The sequence below is a fragment of the Panthera leo genome, chromosome A3 (assembly GCF_018350215.1).
Source record: "Panthera leo isolate Ple1 chromosome A3, P.leo_Ple1_pat1.1, whole genome shotgun sequence".
In the NCBI taxonomy this organism is placed as follows: Eukaryota; Metazoa; Chordata; class Mammalia; order Carnivora; family Felidae; genus Panthera; species Panthera leo.
Window position 1 is genome coordinate 1,763,070 of NC_056681.1, and position 14,180 is coordinate 1,777,249.

Sequence of the window (14,180 nt, forward strand, 5' to 3'; positions counted from 1 at the left end):
CCATGCTCACAAAAAAATGAAAATCTCTCAGGTGCATATGCTGTAAGAAATACAATTCTGACACATTACGATGTGTTACTACATGTGATACAGCACATGTAGAATGTTCCAGAAGAAAACGTTAAGGGGCTATTGTAAACAATAATTTTGGTTTTAAAAGGCCATAGGGAGGGGCGCCTGGGTGGCTCAGTCGTTTGAGCGTCCGACTTCGGCTCAGGTCATGATCTCATGGTTGATGAGTTCGAGCCCGAGTCAGGCTCTGTGCTGACAGCTCAGAGCCTGGAGCCTGTTTCAGATTCTGTGTGTGCCTCTCTGTCTGCCCCTCCCCCGCTCATGCTCTGTCTCTCTGTCAAAAATAAACATTAAAAAAAATTTTTTTTTCAAAAGGCCATAGGGAGAGGCACTTCAAGAGTGTAAACTCTGAAGCCAGCCTACTTGGGTTCAAATCCCTGCTCTATCATCCACTACTGTGTGACTCAGAGTAAGTTCCCCACCTCTCCGCTCCTCGGCTCACTCATGAACACATTAAGGATGTCAAACACAGGAATAAAGTGAATATAATAGGCTCGCTGCAGTCCTGGGAAGACAACTGTTACACAGTATCACCACCCGAGGTAGGAGCTGTTATTAACATTAAGGGCATGTGACGCAGACAGGAAAAGCAAATCTACCCAGGAGAGTCAGTCCATGCATGGTCATGTTTTCAGTGACAACACCATGCCAGGCCCCGCGCTGGACAAGGAGGAAGTGGAGCCGGTAAGGTTCCTGTTCTCAACAAGAGGAAAGGGAACTAATAATCCGGAGCACCTACTATGTGCCGGGGACTTGGGGGTGATGGGGTCGTCTGCTCCTCAGCCCTGCAGGTAAATGACATATGGCACAGAGGAAGGAGCTGAGGCTGGGGGAGATGGGAAAACACCACCCAGCAGACGGTCAGCAAGAGCCTTCTACTTGCAGGGACGCCCTCGGGGACACCGTCCTTGCACCAGCCCCCAGGGCTGTGTCCCTCCCACATCCCCAGTGGGTTGGAGGGGTCAGGCAGCTTGCTGCCTGAATTCCAGAAATGAACGAAGCGAGCGAGGCCAGGTCTCCAGATGTGCCCAAGCAGGCAGTCCCAGAAAAGGGGCTAATGCTGCCGCAGCTGCGGGCCCAGGTGGGCAGCTGGTCCCGGACTGACACTCAGGATACAGACCCGGGACGTGACCCTCACACTCAGGAGCACCGGGAACACGGGCCAGCACCTGGTTTCTCCTCCCGCACACGTGGGGGTACCGACTGGAGACCGCCCCAGGCCCCGTTCTGCGAGGCTGCGCTCGGTAAGTCCGACGGCTTGCGCGGGAGCGGGGAAAGAGGAAACACGTCCGACCTGTGCGACATCAGAGTCCGGTCCAGGGCGCCCCACGGCACGACGGGCAGCGAAGGCTGACACACGGACGGCGAGCCAGGCGCGGGCGCACCAGCCCTCCCACAGGTGGTCGCCCGGGGCGGCCGGGTCCCCGGCGGGGACGCTGCCCCTCCGCGCGGCCCGCGTGTGCGACCCCGGGCCGCAGCCCGCGCCCCCGTCCCTCCCGCCGCCCGGCGGGGCGGGCAGGCGAGCCCAGGCCTCCCAGCCCACCCGACTTCCGGCGCCGCGGTTGCCCGGCGACGCGGGGCCTCCGCCGCCGCCCCCCGCCCGCCGCCGCCAACTTTCCTCCCAAGTTTCCCCGGGGCCGCAGGGCTGACGGGCGGGCGGGCGGCGGGGGTCGGGCCGGGGTCGGGCCGGGTCCAGGCCTGGCCGGCGGGTCGGTGAGCACGGGGCTCCCGCTCCCCACCACCACCCCGCCCCGCCGGGCCTCCCGCCCGCCCGACGCCCGCCCGACGCGGGGCCGGGGTCCGGGCCGCTCACCTGGACCGCGGTCGCTCCGGCGCCGGCCGAGCCTCGCCGCCCACCCCGCCCCCGCCCCACAGGCCCGCGACCCGCTGACACCGAGGCGGAAGTGCGGCCGGCCGCCAGGCAGACTGACAGCGGGCGCTCTCCACTCGCCGCGCCCGGCGCCGGAGCGTCAGCGGCCGTCCGCCCAATCCGCGCCCGGCCCGAGGGCCGCGCCGGGAGGCGGGACTATGCTAATCATTTGCGGGAGCGGCAACCCCCGTTGCCCCTCGGGAGTCCCGCCCGCGCGGAGGAGTGACGCCACGGACAGCCAGTCACAGCAGGTAGAGGCGGGGTTATGCAGATATTGACCCTAGGTGGGTGGGAGAGAGGGAGGAAGGGGCGTGGCTGGACGGGTTGAGTTTACAAACAGCGAGTCAGGTGGCGGGGGTGCTGGGCGGTTGGTGGCTCTGCGCTCCGCTGTTCCCGACCCCCAGGGGACGGGCGGCGGCTGGAGTCCTCCTCTCAAAGCTGTCTTCCTCAGTTCAAACATGTTGCGGGCTCCCCCTTGTCCACCCTCCTTGGCATACCATTCATCGCTCACCAGAATCCTGCGCCAATTTACCCTCCGGCCGTATCCCTGGCAGTTAATTCCCCTGTTTAAAACTCACTGATCTGGGTGCGCCTGGGTGGCTCAGTCGGTTAAGTGTCCAACTTCAGCTCAGGTCACGATCTCGCGGTCCGTGAGTTCGAGCCCGGGGCTCTAGGCTGACCGCTCAGAGCCTGGAACCTGCTTCAGATTCTGTGTCTCCCTCTCTCTCTGCCTCTCCTCATTCATGCTCTCTCTCTCTCTCTCTCTCTCTCTCTCTCTCTCTCTGTCTCAAAAATAAATAAAACGTTTAAAAATAAATAAATAAAACTCACTGATCTGTAGTGGCTCCGCGATTGAGCCCAGAAGCTCTGGAGTCAGACCCCGAGCTTGCATCCTTATCAGCTGTGTGGCCTTGGGCAAGTTAACTAACCTCTCTGAGCCTATGAGCACCCAGATGTTCCTTTGCAAACTAGGTTTCTCCCACCCTCATCCCATTTGAATCGCAGGTCTGGGTTTGGGTTTGGGTGAGTGGAGTAACAGGAACCAGGCTGGTTGCTCAGAAAGTGATTGATTCAGGAGTGAGCAAGTGACCCTGTCCTGGCCAATGAGGGTCCGCCCTGAGACCCCCGCTGGGGGTCGGAGAGCTCAGGCGAGAGGGAAAGGCCGAGGCCAAATGACTCTCCCATCTGCCCACAGACCTGTCCAGAACTGGGCCGGCTGAGAGAAAGACGCTGTCTGGAGCTACTTACTGGGCGTCTCGCCACCGTGAGGGCTGTGGCGCCCGGGAATGAGGCCAGCCCGGAGGGAAGCAAGAGCACACGTCCTGGGTCTCCTGGAACAGCTACACCCTAAGCAAGCTCTGTCCTAGACTTTTCGGTTACAGGAGCTACTGTATTTTCTTTTCTGCTGAAGCCAGTTTGAGTACAAAGGAATACTGGGTCTTGCACCCCCAACAGTACTGACAGAGTAGTCGTGACCACATGGCACATGGAGACAGTCCCGCTCAGGGCCGCCTCTTCCACAAAGCCGGACCCCACCCCCACCGTGCCCCACCCGGCCTCCTGTCCCCCAAGGCTGGTCTCCGCGCTGCCGCCTCAGAATGTGATTCCCCATCTCTAGCAAGGAGGAGGTACTGACAGGTCACCCCCAGCAGGACTAAGGGTGCCTTGAGGGCAGGGGCCGGCCTCGACTGAGTGGATGGGGTCTCCGGCAGGGGTGGGGCCCAGAGATCCCGTCATCCCCCATCCTAGAGACTGGCCCAGCTCACTGGTGGGCCCTGTCACTGCAGCCCGCCGACGTGCTGGGACTGAAAAGGAGCTCTCCCAACCTCTGCTGTAGAGAGAAACCAGGAGGGGGTGGGGCCAAGCCTCCGAAACAAAGGCGTTGCCATGGTTACCCCTGAAGAAACCGACCCCAGCAGAAGAGGGAGGTGTGTGCAGGCCCCCAAGCCAGGACAAGGACAAGGCCTGTTGCCATGGAGATGCTCCAAAGCTTCCCTTGTGGGCCTGGCCAAAGTCCAGTGCAGGGTCCCCAAACCACCACCCCTCATTCTGACGGGGTTTTGCGATTCTGACCTAGGGCAAAGGACACGCCCCGAGGGATTCAACCTGCCGGCCCACCCCGTGGCCATGACCTCTGGGGTGAACGCGGTATCGGGGAGCTAGGGCCAGAGGAGAGGCTGGAGTGGACAGAGTCTCCTGTCTGCCCACGGGCCACACCAGGGCTGAGCTTGACCACCTCTGCCCTGGCCTTGGAGTGGGGTAGGGTCTGACCCCAGTTGGGCCCTGCGGCTGGGATATCAGTTTACCCCCTTTTAACAGATGCAATAAACTGAGTTCCAAGGATCAGGTGCTGGTCCTTCCTGGTCCCCGAGGCCAGGACTGAGTGAGAATCCCCTCTTGGCTGATGGCTGGGAGGACGGCACCTGGGACCCAACGCAGGAGCATTTTTCCTGATCTTCAGTAGGTCAAGAGGCCGATTCCAGAGGCAAAATTCTCTAAGAATGGGACAGAAGATGGGAGCGGAAAAGGAGACAGAGGGGTTGGGGCCATGCGATGATGGTGGTGGTGGCTGACATCATCCAGTGGGTGACATGTCTTGTCCAGTTTCATGCCTGCGACGGCCAACCGAGTAGATACTATGTGTGATTCCCACTGTGCAGATGAGCAGACTGAGCCTGTGCTGAGTCAGCGGCCCAGGAACTTGTCAGAAAGACAGAGACCTGCCCAGACCTCTCCACCGGGTCTGCCCCTGAACCAGATGCCCAGCTGTTCCTGGGTGGCTGGGGCCCTGTGGGACTCCATATGGGTCACCATATCAACTACTGATGACCTACCCACTGGCGGGGGATTGTCACAGAGTGTCCTCCATCCCGAGCGCTCAGGCCTGGCTTGGCTCCCAGAGTCCCCTCGGGATCCCGGGGGTCCATCCACGTGTGCTGGGCTGGTATGTAACTTTCAGGGTGCCTGCTCCTGCAGGAACTGCTCTCCGACCGAGCCAACCCCAAGAGTGTCTGTGTGTCCCTCACCGCCCCAGAATTAGAACCTCCCTGTCCCACGTCCCGCACGAGGCTCAGTTGATATCGTGACCCAGCAGCCCTGTGGGTGGCTGCCCGGCCTCCCCTCAGCAGCTGGCCGACCTGTGGGCCCGGTGCCCGGAAGCCCCAAATGTGTGGGAACGCGTGCCCTTGCTGTGCCGTCAGGAGGCACATTCACACGTACTACCCTCCCGGCTGTCTCTCCGTGAGGACGCAGAACACGGATGATGCCTCCTTCAGATGGGGAAACTGAGGCTCAGGCAGCAGAGCAGGCTGTCCGCTCGCCGCAGAGCCGGCCGGCAGCCAGAGCCACCCCGTAAGCCCAACAGGGCTGGGCGTCCAGGAGTGCCGATGCCCGCACTGCTGGCCTCGCCTTTGCCTTGGAAGGGGGCGGGGCGGGGCCCGAGGCTCAGCCCTCTCCCTGCCACCCACAGGCCTTTGCAGAGACACTTTCCGCTCTCTTCTGTGGGATGCTGGGGCGTCTCCTCTGAGGATGCCACCTGGGTGGCCGGAGAGCGCTGGCCACCGCGGCCTGGCCCTGGCCCTCACGTGGCCCAAGCGGATCCTTCCCCATGCAACCTTCTCGTCTCCTCTGCAACGTGACAGCGCTCGGCTTCCCCGTCGTCGGAGGAGGGTATTTTTAGTTTTGAACCCACCACGTGAAGAGAGACAAGTTATCAATAGCAGCGGCAAAGGGCTTTTTCTTTTTTTTCCCCATGGCTTTGGGGCCTGAGCAATCTGCACCCGTTAAATTCTGCCAAAGAAAAAGCAGTGCCTTCCTCTTACCCACTTTCCACCCCGCTGCGGCTCTGCCAGCCAGCTCCTCCCGGCGCGACCCCGCCTGACTCAGCGGCACCCCCATCCCTGGGGGAGGGAGTTGGCCCTGAGGTCAGTGTGTCCCCTGAAGGAACGGGCGGGGGTGAGCCGACCCCGGGGGCCGAGAGAGAGGGCAAGGCAGGCACGCGGGGGTTGGCGGGGCCCCGCCTTCCATGCCCACAGAGGTCACTTAGGCCCCACTTCTAGCTTCAGTAGCAGCCCTAGCATTTATTGAGCACTTACTGTGTACCCAGCAGTGGGCTGAGCATCTTTGAGGGCACTTTCCCAAACCAGGTGCCATGCAATCCCCAGTCCCTTGTGGCTGTTATTAGGTGTTTCTGGAAGAAAGGGTTTCGTGGCCAAGTAGGTTTGGGAAAGCCACGTAAATGAAGCCGACGAGGGGGCACCCAGGTGGCTCAGTCAGTTAAGCGTCTCGATCTCTGCTCAGGTCATGATCTCACGGTCCGTGAGCCCTAAGACCCATGTGGAGTTCAGTGCAGAGAGCAGAGCACAGAGCGTGGAGCCTGCTGGGAACTCTCTCTCTCTCCCTCCCTCTCTCTGCCCCTCCCCCGCTCGTTCGTGCGCGCGTGCGCACACACGCGCTCTCTCTCTCTCTCAAAATAAATAAATAAATGAAATCATAACTAAATAAATAAACTAGGCCAACAAGTGTCCTCTCCGATGCAGGGCTTCCCAGCGCCCTGCTCACTCTGGTATATGTGGGAGCCTCTGGGATACGGAGGACCCACCTGCAGAGCCAGGATTTGCTGGAACTGGGAGCTTTTCTTCCATGGAGTGTCCTGCAAGATGCTGGAGGGACCCCTACCTTGCTGGGGGCAGGGACGTTCAGACCAATGCAGCTGCCTTCCCTTCAGGGTCAGCTGAAGCTGCATATATAGAAACTCAGAACAACAGAGCCTTCCGCAAGGCAGAAGTGTCCTATCTCACGGGACACAGCCCGAGCTGTCCAGGGCTGGCGGGGAGCCGTGGGTCATCGAGGACCACGCCCCAGCCTATCGTGTCGCCGTTCTAGAGTCAGCCTCCATTCTCAGGTTCACCTCATGGCCCAAGATGGCTGCTGCTACTCCAGGCATCTCATGCATATCTGGCCAGGAAGAAGGAGGCAGAGAAGGGCAGAAGTGCTGCCCCACAGTGAGTCGGCCCCATTTGAGGATCGGCCCCTGAAAGTTCCAGGCACTTCTGCTCACTCTTCACTGGCCAGAACTGCGTCCCACACCATTCTTGGTGGGACAGCAGCATTTTAGCGGAGGGCATGGCCAGCCTGAACGAAACAGAGGACCCATGGCCTGTGCCTGTGCCTGGCGGGATGCTCAGCGTCCCCGGACACTGACGCGCTCAGCGTGGGCCTGTGGGTTCCCCCTTCCTGGCCGTGCCCTGACTTCAGGCCGGTGGTTCCTTGTGGTACCTGTCGACCACCTGCTGTGCTGGCTCCGTGGTGCCACTGGGAGGCCCTGATTCCAGGAGGCCAGAGGGGACCGCGGGCAAGGGGAGGGGCGGCTGGGCCCTGCCCCTTCTCTCTCCACCCCTCCTAGGGGCCCACGTGGGGCAGGAGGGGTGTGGTGCGTCTGCGTGCGGGCCATCAGCAGGGTGGGCAGAAGCAGGAGAAAGGGGCACCAGCAGCAGGTGGGGTGGGGGTGTTGGGTAGGAAACACTGGGGCATTTGAGGTTCTTCTGGGGGTCAGCGTGCCCCCTCCATGCCATCCCGGGAGGTGAAGGCAGGGGAGGGGAGAGGAGGGGACAGCTGGCCACCGTGTGCCAGGCACGCCCCAGGCCTGCCTTCGTGGCTCATGGAGGACTGTGCCCTGTGCGACCTGTGCAGTCAGGCGAGGCTCCGTGCTCAATTCACTGCCCCGCTGTTGCCGCCTTGAAATTCTTCATTGCTGGGGAGGGGCCCGCATTTTTCTCTTGCGCGAGGCCCCACAAATTCTGCAGCTGCCCTAGATAAGGTACAGGCATCAGGGCCCACAGGTGCTGTCTCTCCAGGCCATGCACAGCAGGCTGGGTGGCTCTGTCCCCTCCAGGCAGGGTGGCAGGCTGGGTGAGCAGGTCGGGCTTGTTCTGGGGAGGAGGCAAAGGCGCTGAGAAGAGGCTTCATGCTGGGGACTTAGCCAGACCTGCCCCAGCTCCGGGAAGGCGATCTGCCCGCGAGTCCCACAGCCGGAGCACCACCAGAGACGAAGCCATCGGGCACCTCCAGCCACTCACTGGCTACAGGAGTAACATTGCTTTCTGGGCTCCTAGCCGAGCTACACACAGTAGGTGCTCAATAAATGCCCCTGGATGCTGGCAGGAGGTGGGTGCAGGTGGTCTTGGCAGGCAGCCAGGGTTGCGATGGAGCCTGGAGCCCCCTGCAGTTTGCAAACAGGGGTTCTTTCCAAGCCCGCTTCCCCAGGGCTGGGTGGAGCCCAGAGGAGACAGAGTCGTGGGAAAAGCACCTGTGAAGGCAGGACACAGGCGTGGCCCCAGAGCCGAGCAGCCAGCGCTCTCCCCAGCGGCCACCCCTCCCTCCTAGGAGTGGCCAGATTCTCCTGAGGGACCTCCACCCCGAGGCTGGCCCCATCCCGTGCCCCAGGCAGGGCACGGGATGGGACCTGGGGCATCACCGCATCACTCTGGGGTAATCAGGCAGGCGGGGGGCTGGTCTCAAGGGCATACATTGTGCCACGGGGAGGGGAGCAGAGCCGAACCTGGGGCGGGGAACGCGGGTTCTGATGAGAAGCCTCCAAGCCCACTTCTCCACACGGAGAGTCCAGGCCTCTGGAGCGCGCCTCTCCCCATCAGGGCATCGCAGGCTGGGACCACCCTTCCGGATGGTGCACTGGTGAGTCAGTCAAGACAGACCCCAAGGAGCTCCAAATGTTTCCGGGGGCATTTAGTCACTGGCTTCTCCAATACTGCACCATTGTACAGATGGGAAAACAGAGCCCAGGGAAGGGATCATTACTTGTCATATGGGTGTTTCCGGCTCTGCATGAGTCAGCAGAGCAAATCTGGAAATGTGAGAGGACTATGTGATGCCAGGGAAAGGTAGATCCAGGCTGAATCTGGCAGGGGCATGGGGAGAGGGCAGGGGCTGGGGGAGAGGGCAGGGACTGTGGAATGGGCAGGGGTATGGGGGAGAGGACAGGAGCACGGGGAGAGGGCAGGGTGTGGGGGAGAGGGCAGGGGCGTGGGGGAGAGAGCAGGGGCGTGGTGGAGAGGGCAGGGGCATGGGAAGAGGGCAGGGGCATGGGGGAGAGGGCAGGGGCTGGGGGAGAGGGCAGGGGCATGGGGGAGAGGGCAGGGACTGTGGAATGGGCAGGCATATAGGGGAGAGGGCAGGAGCATGGGGAGAGGGCAAGGGCTGGGGGAGAGGGCAGGGTGTGGGGGAGAAGGCAGGGGCGTGGTGGAGAGAGCAGGGGCGTGGGGGAGAGGGCAGGGGCATGGGGAAAGGGCAGGGGCATGGGGGAGAGGGCAGGGGCTGGGGGAGAGGGCAGGGGCATGGGGGAGAGGGCAGGGGCATGGGGGAGAGGGCAGGGGCTGGGGAAGAGGGCAGGGGCTGGGGGAGAGGGCAGGGGCATGGGGGAGAGGGCAGGGACTGTGGAATGGGCAGGCATATAGGGGAGAGGGCAGGAGCATGGGGAGAGGGCAGGGGCTGGGGGAGAGGGCAGGGCATCTCCCCGGGTAAGAAGCAGCCCTTCCCCCAGGGCCCTGGGGAGAACCCAGGTGCCCCGTGTGTCCCTGCAGAAGGCAAGTCTCTGGTCTGGGTCTGGGCACTGGGACTTCATTGTCCTCAGTCAAAGCTGAGCCGGCCTCTTTCTGCTGCAGCCTGGGTCACGCCGCTGTTGGAAGCAATCTCCCTCAAGGACTTGGGGACATCTCCCTTATTGGGTCCGGCGCCCCGGCACTGAAGGGACATTGCTGTTATTGGGTCCGGCGCCCCCAGCACCGCAGTTGGCTCGCTGGCTATCTTCCTGACAGACACAGGCCCCACAAGGAGCCCCCCTGAGCCCCGGGATTCCCAGAGCACACAGAGGCGCCTCGCCAGGGCCGGGCCCCGTCTCCTCCTGCAGGAGGCAGCTCCGGGCGGTGCGGGCCCCGCGTGCAGGCCCCGTGGGGCCCCCCTGAAGCCCGGCCACCTCAGGGGGGAAGCGGGGCCCGGGCTGCAGGCAGGGGCAGGGTGACGCTGGTGTGCTGGGGGCTGGGACCGGGCTCACGCGTGCTTGCACCCTCGGGGCCCAGCACCCGCATAGGCAAGATGAGGGCTTCGGGGTGGGGAGGGGGGCACGGGGACCCGTCGGGGAAGGTGATGGGTCAGGTGTGGGGGTAGGAACAGAAGTTCAGCCAGGCTTCAGGCTCCAGGGCCAGGGCTCGGCCTTGGGGGCCCTCACGAGGCCCGAGGCCCGAGATGGGGACCGTTGACCTCTCGGCCTCACCCCTGGAGCAGAGCAGGGCAGCAGCCAGTCAGGGGGAGTGGCCTGCACACAGCAATCAATGTCCCAGGACAGCCCCCGGTGTGCCCAGCCCAGAGGTCACCCCGTCCCCTACCCTCGACAGACTCCTCTACCTGCACCGTGCTGACCTCAATGGTGCCGTCCAGGGGCAAGGGCACTGTCGGCCCGTGTGCGGAGCACGTGGCCCCTGCCCAGCCTCAAACCCCAGGCCTGGGGGTCTGCAAATGGACTGCGGTCACCAGGCCCACCCCGCCTGATCATCATAGGAGGGGCCCAGTGGGGGACAGGCACATCGAAGGGAGGGGAAGGTCAGCCCCGGATGACGCACTAGGGAGCTAGGGCGCTGTGGCCGTGCTGCTGCTGGGCAGAGGGCACCGAGCAGAAACACGCTCCGGTCAGGGCAGGGCCTCCAAGGGCAGGCAGCAACTGGCCAGCTGCCAGCCAGGAGTCCAGACAAAGGAGCGGCTCAGGGCAGGGAGTGTTGGGGCCGGAGCGCGGCTTTCAGCGTGGGACAGGACCCTGGGCACCGCCCCCCGCTCACGCAGGCCCACCCCTCCCCACTAGCCCACTGCCACAAGCCCTGGGACTGGGCCCCGGGTCAGCGTGGCCTGTCCCCACCTCTGTCCGGGCTGACAACCCCCCAAGTTTTGACATTTACAGGAAAGAGGGAGCTCTGGTCGGTCCGAAGGCCCCAGAGCAGTGGCGGCTGGGGAACCGCGGAGTATGCTCAGCCCAGGTCCCCAGGCCCAGGTGACCTGTGGCAGGGCTGGGTCACCCAACCAAATACTCTTGGCGATGGCCGGGTCCCGTCCCCCACAAGCTGGATTCAGGTTCAGAGCCCTCCAGCCTCTCACCAGGCCCCGCGACAGCCCCCACGCAGCCTGACCCAGGGCCCTGGAGGAGACACAGCGGATGAGAGCAGAGTTCTCAGTTTTCTCCGTGGAGCGTCCAGGCTTTGCCCACGGGGGGGAAGCTGCACAGACAAAACACGCCCCATTCTGGGGCGACTGGGGCTCAGTCGGCTGAGCGTCTGACTTCGGCTCAGGTCGTGATCTCACGGTTTGTGGGTTCGAGCCCCGTGTCGGGCTCTGTGCTGACAGCTCGGAGCCCGGAGCCTGCTTCCGATTCTGTGTCTCCTTTTCTCTCTGCCCCTCCCCGGCTACCGCTCTGTCCGTCTCTCTCAAAAATAAACATTAAAACAATTAAAAACCAGGCCTCATTCACTCAGGGAGTACTCGCCAGCCAGCCGGGGGGTGGGCACAACCAGAGAGAGAGCCTGGGTCTTGCAGAGGGACTTTCTGGAGGTACAGCTGCCTCTTTCCTCAGAGAAGGGCATTTGTTACCCCTCTGGCCCCTCAGCTGTCCCCGCCCCTCCCCCAGGCAGCTGTCCCCATGCCCCTCAGACCACACCTCTCCCAGGCTGCGCCTCTTCCCGGGAGCCCACCAGAGATTACCCTTCTTTTGTGTTTGATAACTGCGCCCAGCCCCACCCTTGGGGGAAAGAACCCAAGGTGAGGACATTTCAGACCCAGGTCAGGTGCCGACTCCCTCTCCACACTCACCGTGCTCTTGGCAGCCTCAGCCTCTGCCCTCGGCCTCTCGTTCCCCCCAGTGGAGACCAAGGCCCCGGAGGGGGTCTCTCCAGCAAGGACGAGGCGGGAGGGGCTGAAGTGGGGTGTGAGCTTTTCTGGGGCCCGCTGACCGGGCTGTGGGCCGGGCTGACCCAGCCTCCGAGCCTGCAGCACCGGCTCCCGGCAAGCAAGAAGTAGGCCAGGAAGGGCTGCGGGCTTCCTTCCCGCCGGGCGGGCCCGAGGCGGCCTCCAGAGCCACCCTGCGCGGGCTCTTTGCGGTCTGCCGGGCCTGCCGTGGGACAGAGCCGCCCTCGTCCCTCACGCCCCTGCACGCTCTTCTCCCTCTGTGCCCCGTGCTCGCAGCGGACGCTCGGGAAGAAGGCGGTCTCGCAGTCCCAGCTGCCCCCAGGGACCCCCACCCAGGGGCTTTGTCCCAGGGGCCTCCCACCGAGCTCTCGGGGCCCAGGCCCACCCCCGGGAGCGTGCCCGGGCTCCCTGGGCCCTGCCGACGAAGGCCGTGCTGGGGGAAGGGCCAGGGGCCCCCCACGGGACCCCCCACCCCGTGGCGGGTGCGGGGGGCGACCTCGGCTTCCCCCCTACCGCCCTTCCCCCTCCATCCTTCCTCTACCCTCCACAGGGGTGGGGTTCTGAGGATGTCAGCCCACGCTGCCGCAAGCTCAGGCACGGCTGCCAGCCACCAGGATTAGGTCTGAGCCAGGCCAGTGGCGCTAATTCTGGGTTTCTGTTGGCAGCCCCTCCTTCCTCCCGGGGAGTGAATGAGAGCACAGGAGGGCAGCCCAGCCGTAGGCAGCGATCTCAGGGACACATCCCCTGCTGGGAATGGTGAATACAGGGAGAAGACAGATGGCAAGAAGCTGCTGTTCTTTGAGCTCCTGGATACAGCCGTGTCTGAAACCTACCCCCTGGACCTTTCAGCCACAGGCCACAATCAGTACCCCCTCCCTTAGGGGTATCGAGTCGGTTTTGTCATTTGCAGCCACACTACAGCCACTATATCCCTGGTCCTCCCGTCCCCTCTCTCCTTCCTGCCACCTGGGCCCTGGGCCCAATTCAGCTCTAAAAGCAGGGAAATCAGACCCAGCTTTTATTCCAAATTGGTGGCGTCCAGAGCCATTCTGGTCACACCCGGACCCTGAACTCATCAGGACGCACCAGGAGCTGGCTCAGAATGTCACCAAGAGAAAGAAAAAAAAAAAAAAAAAAAAAGACAAGGAACAAAAAAAGAAAACTCTGCATTCCCGTATTCAAATGAGCTCCTGCAGAAAGAGAGAAAGCAAACAGCAGTGGTTCCTCTGAAGAAGTGTCACCGCGCTGGACCCAGAGGCCTGACGAGTGCTCTGGCAAATGTGCCGGGGCCGTCACCAGCAGGACAATCGCCCCGCAGCTGGGCCTGGGCAGTTCCACGCCTCCATTATTCCTCATTAGTGGGCACGTCCCACGCGGCAGGGCAGCGCGCTGCGGGAACAGCCGCGGGCACGCGGTTGGTTGAAGGAGAAAGGTTTTTCCAGCGCAACGCGGGTGGCTAATGGCAGAGCCCGGTGACAGCGTAGGACGCAAGGGACGGCGGCCTGCTGGTCTGACACGGGCAACACCCAACTTTGTTTCTCCAGCGCGGAGCTCCTCTAACCCAGGACCCAGGAGGAGGGGGGCGGGCTGCCGCGGGGCCCGGCTTCTGATCCCAGAGCTGGGGCTGGGCCCTGGGGGCTTGTCGACGTCTGTTCCAGAACGTCCAACGGGCAGTTGAATCTCAGGCACCCCATTGGCCCCAGTCTGCCCCTCCTGCATGCTCCCTGCCCACCGGTGCCACACCCTCCTCCGAGCCACTTGAACCCAAAGCCTGCAGTCAGCCTTGACCTCTGCCTTTGTGTCACACGCCTCACGGGTCAGCTTCAAAAGACACCCAGAATCCGGCCAGGTCTTCCGCCCGCACTGCCATGCAGGGCGGGGCCACATCACCCTCACCGGGGGCACCTCCCCCGGCCCTGGGCCTCTGCCCTCCACCCCGCCAGACTCTGTGCACCGAGGAGGAGGGCCCGGCACAGCCCGCAGCTCTGCGGGGCCTCCCCCTCCAGGCAGCACGTCTGCCCTCTCCCACGCCGTCCCCTTGCTCTGTGCCCCAGCCACAGACACACGCTCCCACGTCCTGGTCCTCTGCTCCCGCAGTTCCCCCTCCCTCCAGACACCAACCGGGCTGCCCCCTCCCTCCTCAGTCCTCGGTGGGAGGGACAGCTGAGCCCCTCTGAGTGCTGCAGGTGCTGTCCCCTGCACGTGGGGCCCCCCCCGGGGCTGCCCAGCCTCTCTCCTGGGGGGACATTGGAGGACAGGGATGGCGGGCGAGCCC

General features: G+C 63.3%; 1 protein-coding gene across 6 annotated transcripts in view; it reads right to left on the bottom strand.

Moving 5' to 3' along the window:
* The window catches only part of OSBPL2 (oxysterol binding protein like 2), a 36,897-nt gene extending 34,930 nt beyond the window's left edge, over positions 1-1,967 (bottom strand). For 2 of the 6 annotated variants that reach the window (XR_006200323.1, XM_042930467.1), the window contains exon 1: positions 1,886-1,965. The gene's annotated coding sequence lies outside the window, so the exon portion shown is untranslated. The other 4 variants (XM_042930470.1, XM_042930472.1, XM_042930468.1 and 1 more) reach the window with 4 other exon arrangements.
* Positions 1,968-14,180: the final 12,213 nt, after the last annotated feature.